Below are 12,111 nucleotides of genomic sequence, written 5' to 3' on the forward strand. Positions count from 1 at the left end.
CATTATAATGTTTTTATTTTTATGTTAATAATAAATAGGTATGTGTTGATTAAATACATTTGAAAGTTAAGTTTTTTTTAAAGTTAATAATAATAGACATTTTACTTTAGTACTTTTAGTTGTTTATTTACATTGTTACTTAAACTCTAAATCGATTCGCCTCGATTTTTGCAAAAATAATTTTATAATGGTGTCATAAAATGATTCTTCAGATTGTTTTTCTTTCAAAAGTTTTTTTTTTCAATTGTAAGCATTGAAAGATTTGATAACCTATTTTGGCCCATAGTTGTTCTAAAATAGGTTTTTATTCTTTTAAGGGTGGAAAACGACCTTTCAACAGATGAGGTTGTTAAAGGGAATGTAAGTACAAGTTTACATAATTTGTATATCTCAGGGAAAACTGTAACCAGATCATTATTACGAAGTTTTTCAAAATATTGTTTTAAATTTACATTACAAAAGTCTTTTTGTTTATATACATGTAGGATTTGCATCCTTTAATAAAACACTTTTGCTTATATTTGATATATGTATTGAATATTTATTTAATAAGATATGGATATCTATCAAGAGCGAAGCGACCGGCCAACTCAAAGTTAGTTTAATGACTGACTCAATTTCTAAAAGAACATAAGAAGGGGTGCGCAATCTCTTTTGTGTGGTCGTTCATACGGTATGTGTACGAGAGTATGTGTGTCTGTCTTTTGTCGGTCGTACGTTCTAGTCCTCATGTTCATGCGAATCCCACATTCGGCGATCCTGACGGTTCATTCGCCTCGAATGACGGATCCCATTTTTTAAGGAACTCTGTGACTGTATTTGAATGGTTGGGTCCTTCATGGTTCCCTACCTTCTTAACCTCATATCTGCCATGATTTAGTACTTTTGTTATTTGATATGGACCTAGAAACTTAGATCGCAACTTCATACTGGTGCCGAACTGGGTACGCTTAATGGCGACCAACTCTCCCACTTTGTACGTCTGTGCGACGACTCGTGTTCTGTCGAAGGACCTTCGGTTCTCTTGCTGGATTACCTCAATGTTCCTACGAGCCTCCTCCCGAACCGCTGTGCGCTCCACTTCCAATTCCTCCACTACTTCTTCGTTCAACATCGCTTTCAGATCAGGGTAATCTGGAACCCGCATCTCTAATCCAGTAAGTATCCTAAATGGGCTTACTTTAGTGCTCCTTGGTGGAGTGCTATTCAAAATCTGCTGGACTTTGTCGACGTGTTTGTACCATTTCTGTGGGTCATCCAAACAAGACTTCGCCAACATCGATGTTACTGTTTTATGGACTCTTTCCACTTGTCCATTTCCACGAGGGACCCCAGTAGCAATCAGTAAGTGTTGAATGACCTCATCACTGCAGTATTCCTTAAAAGCATTAGAAGTGAATGCAGCTCCTCTATCCGAGACAATTCGTCTTGGATTACCGAATATCGTAGCCTGTTTCCTCAGTTTTTCAATTACTTCTTCAGTTCCGGTGCTCTTCGTGGGATGGAGCCACACGAATTTTGAAAAAGCATCAACGACGACTAGCAAATAATTGTATTGCTTCCTGGTACTTTCCATTGGACCCACATGGTCGACATGGAACGTTTCCAAAGGCGTGTCTCCTTTATCAATTGGTGAAAGTAGTCCTTCCTTGCGGCCGTGTTTTGCTTCAGTGATAATGCACTTTACGCAACTTCTGACAACACCAGCTACTTTTCTTGACAATTGCGGAATATAGAACGTCTTTTCTACTAGGTCTTTTGTCTTACTGACTCCAAAATGTCCCTGTTGATGTGCCATCGAAATGATTTCCTGCTCCATCTGTGTGGGCACTACTATTAACTCTTTTACGGGATCCTTGAATAAAACGTCCGATTTCATAAAATAGTCTTCATAAACTTCTGTCCTTAAGATTCTCCGAACTGCTTTTGTCCACTGGTCCTCCAGTTGGGCTTCCTTGATGCGAAGGTTTAGCGACTCCTGCAACATCAGGCAGTAGACCCTACTAAGCGCATCTACGTGTCTCATCTGGGTTCCAGATCGATGCTCCACCTCATAATCGAACTCCTGGAGAAACATCGCCCACCTTGAAACTCTTAATGGCACATCCCGTTTCTTAATAGTCTGTGTGAACGCGTTGCAATCGGTTACTATTTTAAACCGCAATCCCATCACGTAGACTCTCCATTTCTTAAGAGCCTCGATTATGGCCAGCACTTCTTGTTCGTAGGAATGGAACTTTTCTTCAGACGCCGTGGTTTTCCGGCTCATGTACTGGACCGGATGAAACCCTTGGTCTTCTTCATCCTTTTGCAGTAGCACTGCCCCATAACCAAACTTGCAGGCATCCGTGTGAATTTCCGTCACCGCCTTAGGATCAAATAACCTTAGAACAGGTGCTTTAGTGAGCGCTGTCTTTAGTTGTTGGAAGGCTATTAACTGTTCTGCTTCCAATTTGTACTTTGTATCCTTCTTCAGTAGATCAGACAAGGGTTTGGCTACAAGTGCAAAGTTCTTCACAAATCTACGGAAGTAGGAAGTTAGACCTAAAAAACGTTGAAGCGCTTTCTTATCAACTGGAACTGGGAATTTGTCTACCGCTCGTGTCTTTTCAATAGATGGTTGGATGGTGCCATCTTCTATTATATAGCCAAGAAAGTTTACTCTTCTTTTCAAGAACTGGCATTTTTCCCATTTCATGTGAAGACCGTACATTTCGGCTACTTCAAGAACTTGGCTTAGTTTTTCTATCCCTTCTACCTCATCCTTGGATGGAATAATCATATCATCCATATATAAGATTACCACACCGGCTTGGATTAATGTCCGAAACACGGCAAATATGAATCTACAAAAGACTGCTGGAGAGTTTGATATCCCAAATGGAACAAACAGGAATTCGTATTGAGAGTCGTGCGTTACGAACGCAGTATACTTTCGTGACTCTGGGTTCATAGGGACGTGGAAGAAACCATTTCTTAAGTCCAATGTTGTAAAAACTTTCGCACCTTGTAATCGTTCAAGCACTTCATCGATCAAGACCATCGGAAAATTGTCCCTTACAATTTTCTCATTTAACTTCCTATAGTCACAGCATAGCCTTTTCGAACCGTCTTTTTTAGATACCAAAACAATAGGAGACGCGTATGGTGACATGCTCGACTGTATGATACCTTCGTCTAGCCATTTGCTGACTTGCTGACTCACGACTTCCTGGTCTGGCTTAGACATACGCCTAGGTGCTTGGAAAACTGGAGCTTCATCTCTGAGCACCAACTTCATCTCTACAGGAGCGGTTTTATTCCTCTTGGGTGAGTACTTATCAACCATTCTTCTTATAACCCCCTGTTCATCCACTTTCAAGTGGTTTAGATCCATCATCGGATCACCCTGAAATACACCCTCGCATGAAGACGTACAAATAGCATGGAGCACATTACTCAGCTCAAATGTATCTTCATCGGAACCTATGTTCGCTTTTTCTTGCTCAGATCTGTCTTGGTTGACATCTAGGTTACTAATACCTGCCAGGGTTTCTCTACCCCTCAGTTCCTCAGAACTCTGCTTTTCCTTAAACGTGACACCCTCATCTTGAATGACTAAGTTAACTTTATGCAAAACATCATTTCCAATGACTGCGGCATATGGCATATCGGCCTCACCAATGACATGAAAAGTCATCTCTAACTTACAGTCATCTACCTCTACCACCATGGTAAAACTTCCTTTTGTGTCCACCTGAGTTTGTCCTATGCCAAAAAGTTTCATTTTCACCGAATCAAGTTCTATGTAGTCCATCATCAGCAATGAATCGTATCTAAGAAGACATAGGTCGCTACCTGTATCTAAAAGTGCTGATACGGTAAGACTTCCTAACGTTATTGGTTTGAATACCCGATAGGAACCAGTTGTGAAGCAAATTCTTGCCCTTGAAATGGAAACGGTGTTTTCTTTGACAGTCGCAATCTGAATATTATTTTTCTCTGTCTTAAAGTTCGGTTGCGATCCCGACCTACATTCGGCTGCTCTATGGCCTTGTTGTCCGCATTTAAAACACTTGAATGTGCCTGCTTGGCATTCCCTAGCCATATGTGACCCTTTGCCACATTTAAAACATTTTCTTTCGGCTTTAGCTTGGTTGCCAAAACTTGTTGAGGGTTGTGGATTTCCTCGAAAGTATGATGACTTTTGTGGAGGCCCACTCACCTTCTCATACAACCTGATTTGGTCTTTCAACTGCGTAACTGTTCTTGCCTGGTAAAAACATATTTTATTTTGCCTGGAGTCTGGAATGCCTTCAGCAAAATATTCGACTAAACTCTCCTCATCTAAAGCTATTGATTTAGCAATTTCCATGAGTGAGTATAAATACTCTTGCAAGGACTCCGTTGGTTTTTTACAACGCGCTTTTAACATTTTATGTACCTCGGCGGATGACATCTTCTTTGAGAACTCGTTTCGCAAAACATTTTTCAACGATATCCAATTGTTTACCCCAGACAGACTCCTAACAAACTGACTAGCTACGCCCTTGATCAATTGCTTGGCATAAATAAATTTTTGCACCTCGTTCCACCTGACAATGATTGCATTCTCTTCGAAGTCCAGGATCCAGTGATTGATGTCAGGGTAACCTGAACCATCGAAGACTAAGAGTGATCCCTCTATATCTCGAAGAGTAAATGATCCTACAACCGAATGTCTAACGCCTGCCTCTGCATCAACAAAATGTTCACTAGCGTTGTCTTCATTAGGTGCGTCTGTTCGTGATAGCTCATAATATTCTAAAAGTCTGTCCTGTAAAATTGTTTTAAGTCCTGTCGTCGGTAAATTTAATTGTCCTAACTTTTCTCTTAACAGTTCCACTGTCATACCTAAGATTGCGCCTCTCTCCATGTTTTTATTTACTTATGAATTTTACCCCTCACAATAAAAAGTTTTTTAAAAGAACAAAGTTACAAAACAGAATATAAATAAATGGCACGGCACGGTCGTCGCTTACCCCTTTTCCCTTTGACTGCACTCAGCTCTTCTTCTCTATCGCTTCTTCTTCTTCGCCTTGACACGGCTCTTCTCCTTTTGCCTTGACGCGGCTCTTCTTCTTTTGCCTTGACGCGGCTCTTCTCCTTTTGCCTTGACGCGGCTCTTCTCCTTTTGCCTTGACGCGGCTCTTCTCCTTTTGCCTTGACGCGGCTCTTCTCTTTATATACTTAAACTGAACACACTCTGCTTGTGTGGTTCTCGTTGGAGCAAGCAACCACGATGGTCTTCGTGTGTATTCGCACAATTGTTTTTGTGTTTCTCTTTGCACCAGACGCAGTTGACTAAACACACTGGCACCGCTTAAGGTTGAAGCCCTTTTTTTTTTATTGTTTTTGCACCCAGACACAAACAATTTTTGTTAATTTGTTGCTGCAGAACACAATGCACATAAGTACAGCTATCGTTCGAGTTATGTACTAGCACAATTCAAATTCAACGGTGCAACTGCCGAAATATTAGCGTCGCTTCTTCCTTTTTTTTTTTCTAAAAAAAACTGGTTTATTTATGATGCCCGTTCGTTTTATTTATGCAATACGCTGCGCACACGACGATTTTTCTGGGATGATGCCCGTTTGTTTTATTTGTACAATGCGCAAAACACTATTATTTTTTTTTTTTTTTTATATTTGTTTTAATTTGTTTTTGTTCACTGTTCTCTTCAAATTTATGCGCAAAGGATTTCTTTTACGTTCAATCCCGGAGAGTCCCCAAATGTAGGATTTGCATCCTTTAATAAAACACTTTTGCTTATATTTGATATATGTATTGAATATTTATTTAATAAGATATGGATATCTATCAAGAGCGAAGCGACCGGCCAACTCAAAGTTAGTTTAATGACTGACTCAATTTCTAAAAGAACATAAGAAGGGGTGCGCAATCTCTTTTGTGTGGTCGTTCATACGGTATGTGTACGAGAGTATGTGTGTCTGTCTTTTGTCGGTCGTACGTTCTAGTTCTCATGTTCATGCGAATCCCACATACATTACAATAAATTCATTTTTGAGAGACAAAGTATCAAAGAAGTGTCCATAATGCTACATTTAAATCAGTTATGAGACTAGTGGGAAACTTTTTAGAATATTCTTCAAACTTTTTTGTATCAAGCAAACCAACAAATTTAAGATCTTTTAGATCTGAAAACCTTGTAATTATTTGCGTAGTTACTGTGTCAATTATTTCAAAAAACATTCTCCTACGTTCTGTTTTTTCATCAATTTCATAACGAATTCGGTATGATGATTGAATATTGTCAAGTTCTTTGGTTTCACATAAATATTGGTCAAATTTTTCTCTTAATGAACTTATGTTTTCATTAGTTTGATTTATAAAATCTAAACAATAAATTATATCTAGTGATTTTGTTTCTAAGACATTATATAAAATATCAGTAAACATTGAACATTGAATTAAATACTTTTAAAAAAAATTGCAATTCAAAGTCAAAAAAATTGTAAATAACCTTGCGCCAAATTGACGGTGTTGCAGTCCCAAGACATATCATCGCCGTCTGCATCATCATTGTCCAAAATTGTTTAAAAATATTCGATAAAACTTTCTCTGCACTCTTTAGCCACAGACACAAGCTTTGAATTATATCTCCACCTTGTTGGTGCAGCTTTTGGAAACCTTTTTTTTAACAATTGTATCCAGTAATGCACACCTTTTTGTCGATTGTGAAAAAAAATTCGACAAACTTGTAAGTCTTTCGAAAAACCGTCTGCATTTCGAATTTTGTTTTAGAACATCCTGAAGGCATAAGGTCAGCCTGTGTGCCGCACAATGAATAAATCTGGCATTCGGAAAAATATCCTTTACCCGGGATTGGGTACCTGATAAATGACCCGCCATGACTGCTGCTCCATCATAAGTTTGACAAATTAACTTTTGGCCGCAATTCAAATAATTTATTTGACTGATGATATGTTCAGAAAGACTTTCCGCAGACTTGTTAGCGCTTACATCTGAAAAGCCCAAGAATCGTTCTTCAATAATTCCATTTTTCGAAACAAATCGCACCATTGTAGACAGTTGTGACTTCTTACTGTTATCAGTTGTTTCGTCCATTAAAACAAAAATAAAACTGCATTCCTTTATTTCTTTTTCAATTTCATTTGAAAGAAAAGTGCTTACTGCATTAATAACATCATTCTGTATATCGCTTGACGTTCCACGAAAAACAGTCGCCTCTTGTAAATGGTTAGCTAGAATGGGGTCATACCTAGCAAGATAATTTAAACATTCCTTAAAATTTCCTTGATTAAGCGACTCTTCTGTCTCATCGTGTCCTCGAAATGGTAGCTCTAACTGTCCCAGTAAACACGTTGTATCAATCAGACGCTTTATTATCTCACGATTTTTTTTATTTTTTCATTGTGTTTACTAACACTTATTTGCTTGGATTTGTCTAAAAGCAAATCTATCCTTACTTTTTCAAACGTCTTGAAAGCATACAGAGAATCGATGTGAGAACACTATTTTAAATGCTTGCCATAGCTATCGCTTAAATGGTTTAAATCAGAAAACCCAAAAAAATTCCAATGATTTTTGTCCTTTTCGCTTCTAAAAAGTACACATGGCCAACAGAACAGCTTGTTTATTTCCTTGCAACCGGTAATGTATACATATCTTTTATAAGTTTCTACGTGAAAACTTCGAATAGTTTCCTTTGGTCCGGTTTTTTTTTTATTACACATTTTTGTTGTTAGTTCTGGAAGCAAGGGAGTTGGTCTTTCTGATAGTATAATTTCTTTTTTTTCAGTTAAATTTAACTTATAAACGGTGATTTTTTAAGAGCTTGAGAAATTTAAAAAAAAAACCCATACAATATCCCGAATTTCTTCGGAAATGTTGTCTTCCAAAGCTGGAATAGTTGCTGGCTTATTTGTGTAGACTTTAGACTTGACGTAGCCCCACAAAAAATAGTCTAAAGGCGTCAAATCGCATGATCTTGGTGGCCAACTTACCGGTCCATTCCTTGAGATGAATTGTTCTCCGAAGTTTTCCCTCAAAATGGCCATAGAATCGCGAGCTGTGTGGCATGTAGCGCCATCTTGTTGAAACCACATGTCAACCAAGTTCAGTTCTTCCATTTTTGGCAACAAAAAGTTTGTTAGCATTGAACGTTTGCGATCGCCATTCACCCTAACGTTGCGTCCAACAGCATCTTTGAAAAAATACGGTCCAATGATTCCACCAGCGTACAAACCACACCAAACAGTGCATTTTTCGGGATGCATGGGCAGTTCTTGAACGGCTTCTGGTTGCTCTTCACTCCAAATGCGGCAATTTTGCTTATTTACGTAGCTATTCAACCAGAAATGAGCCTCATCGCTGAACAAAATTTGTCGACAAAAAAGCGGATTTTCTGCCAACTTTTCTAGGGCCCATTCACTGAAAATTCGACGTTGTGGCAGATCGTTCGGCTTCAGTTCTTGCACGAACTGTATTTTATACGGTTTTACACCAAGATCTTTGCGTAAAATCTTCCATGTGGTCGAATAACACAAACCCAATTGCTGCGAACGGCGACGAATCGACATTTCACGGTCTTCAGCAACACTCTCAGAAACAGACGCAATATTCTCTTCTGTACGCACTGTACGCATTCGTGTGGTTGGTTTAATGTCCAATAAAGTAAACTGAGTGCGAAACTTGGTCACAATCGCATTAATTGTTTGCTCACTTGGTCGATTATGTAGACCATAAATCGGACGTAAAGCGCGAAACACATTTCGAACCGAACACTGATTTTGGTAATAAAATTCAATGATTTGCAAGCGTTGCTCGTTAGTAAGTCTATTCATGATGAAATGTCAAAGCATACTGAGCATCTTTCTCCTTGACACCATGTCTGAAATCCCGCGTGATCTGTCAAATACTAATGCATGAAAATCCTAACCTCAAAAAAATCACCCTTTATAATGGCTTGTTTATTAGTTTTTCTATAACACAATCACACGCGGAGCCACTTTCACTATGAGATGCCATTTTCTATGAAATATAATGCCGCACAACTTATACTGAACAAAATTTTCATTCACCTAATCTTAGATATACGCATGAAAACAAAATTCTGCGCAATGCACCTTAGCATCTTTCGTAAATCAAAAAACTATGCCCCACCTAGCCTTTTTCTTCATTTCCTTCATTCCACAGTAAAAAAAAACTTTCCTCGTTCAAAACTGATTTGAACGAAATCGTCCCTATGAACGACGTGCGTCTCATTTCTTATATTCGAAAAAATAAAAAAATAAAATGTTGGAATATGTACCTAAATAAATAAATAAACTACCTACCTACGCCCTAGCTATACGTTTTCCTAATTTCCATCATTCTATTTATTAAAAAAAAGCTCTACTCGTTCAAAACAGATTTGCACGAAATGCTCCCTAGAAAGATGAAGATGGGAACATGTTTGATTTTCAAACCATCAAATGGTTGCGTTATTTGAAATCAGATCCTGGAAAAGCCTTTTTCAAAACAACGCTGCATGAAGAAACAGTTCTTCGATGTGTAAGTTTCAAACGAAGGGGTAAAAACTCAACAAAATTTGATTTGGAAAACGTGATATCACCACCGATATCGGTAGAAAAAAAAAATGACATAATATTTTTTCCACGATTTTTATAAAGCCTTGAAATCAGAAAAGGGAAAATAAGATGTAGAATTGGATTTATCCGATGTAGATTAACATTAAAACAAAAATCAATAAAAACTTTTAATTTCTTACTCGTTCCTTTTTTTAATAATGAATTTTTATAATGTTTTTATTTAGTTTTTACTTATTGTATTTTGTTGAAGTGAAATAAATTTATTTTCTAAAAAAAAAACGTAGTTTAAATCTTATTTCAATATTGGTATTATAGATTGCGCGCGAGTATGTCGCCTCTACCCACCCTACCACGGTTGCCTCCCTCGCCAGGACAACCCCTTGACTAGGCTTCTTCATATCTTCATCTCTTTACTATCCTTGCTTCATCCTTCTCATCCTCTTACAAAAAAAATTAGTTCACCATGATCATTTAAACTTTATTTCAAACATGATCTAAATATACATAAGTTGTATTTCTTCATTTATTCAGGTTATTAAAATCTCAGATTTGATATAATTGAATTTACATTTAGAAGTAAAATAAAAAAATGTATGAATGCTCTAATGGCCCTTGCGGTTTTCAATTCGAAGTTTAATCCAAAAAAAAAACTTAACCCGTCTTCGATTTATTCACAAATTTGGGATATACAATCCTCTTTTGTCGCAATCAAGAATAAAACTTTAATCCCACTTGTTACCGCCCTCGCAAAAGAAATTTTGTGCGTATATATCCGTATATTTGTGTATACATATACACTGCCAATCACTGGGATGAGGCCACATATTTTTCAACCGATTTTCGGTCCGATATCTGTTGGAATTTGTTTAACCCGGAAAATTTTACTACATGAGAGTAGGTACATATTTTTTTAAAACAAAGTGATACAATTATAGGGTTAATTAGAAAAGACCGTTGGAATTTCCCTACATTAATGAATGAGCTACCTAAAAAGTATATACAAAAGTGAGTCACTAGGATGAGGCCATTGCGAATATTTCGTTGTAGAAGTTCAGATCAGCAATTTTTTTCAAAATTTGGGTTACAATATTTAAGAACGTTTTACAAATAACTATTTTTATTAAATTTCAACTACAAATGGGTTCCGGAAAGACGTTGACAGTAGCAGAAAGAGGACAAATCGATGCTTTCAAGGAAATGGGACTCTCAAGCCGAGAAATAGCAAGGAAGCTGAACAGAAGTAAGACACTTGTAACCAACTATCTTGCTGATCCTCAAAACTATGGAAAAAACCAAAAAGGACGCACAGCCCAAGCAACAACATCCCGAGAAAAGCGTTTAATTTTACGTATTGCTTCAAATTCTACTCAATCAGCTACTGAAATAAGGTCTAAAAGCGGAGTATCAGCCAGTATTTCGACAGTCCGAAGGATAATAAGAAAAGATGGTACTATCCAGAGAAGAAAACTCACAAAGAAACCTGTTCTAAAGCAAGTACACAAGGAGCTGTGAATGAACTTTGCAACAGAACATGTCTCTTGGAGCAGTCAATGGAAACGCGTCGTCTTTTCGGATGAAAAAAAGTTTAGCCTTGACGGCCCCGATGGTTACAACTTTTATTTCCATGATTTAAAAAAAGAGGAACTAATTTTGGGAAGACATCACAGCCGTACATCAGGTGTTATGGTGTGGGGAGCTATCACCTACTATGGCAAAATCGAATTGGAGTTTCTTTCTCTAACAATGAACGGAAACAGCTACAAATACTTGTTGAAACGCTCATTTCCGAAGATGAAAAATATTTTTGGACCTCTGCCTTGGATTTTCCAACAAGACACACTTCCAGGGTTGTCAAAAGCAAAAATTTTATCAGAAAACGTAGAGCTTTTGCCATGGCCACCCTATTCACCGGACTTGAACATAATCGAAAACGTATGGGCATGGCTATCTCGAAAAGTTTATGAAGGCGGTAGACAATTTGAAGACAAGGACTCCTTAATTGAAGCTATCCGTGATGCCTGGGACGAGATTTCACTTGACTATTTAAAAAAACTTTATGATTCCATTCCAAACCGTCTAATAGAGTTCATATCGAAAAATGGGGGGCATACTCAATATTAATTGAGAAAAACTTAATAAATAAATGTTTGAAAACCAAAAACTGTAAACATTTCTTTCATTTTTTTGATATTTTATAAGATTTTTCATGTGGCCTCATCCAAGTGACGCACTCTTTCATACTGTTTTTAAGTAGCTCTTTAATTAATGTAGGGAAATTCCAACTGTTTTTTCTATTTAACCCCTTAATTTTATAACTTTTTTTAAAGAAAATATCTACCTACTCAAATGTAGTAAATTTTTATTGGTACGAAATTTCCAGCAGGTATAAAGAACGAAAATCGGTTGAAAAATATGTGGCCTCATCCTAGTGATTGGCAGTGTATAAAAATTAAAAATAAACTCACCCTTGTCCTTCTGTTTGTAATGGCCACTACTGCAGGAGAATAAGGAGGTATC

The sequence above is a fragment of the Eupeodes corollae genome, chromosome 1, assembly GCF_945859685.1.
Source record: "Eupeodes corollae chromosome 1, idEupCoro1.1, whole genome shotgun sequence".
Classification (NCBI taxonomy): Eukaryota; Metazoa; Arthropoda; class Insecta; order Diptera; family Syrphidae; genus Eupeodes; species Eupeodes corollae.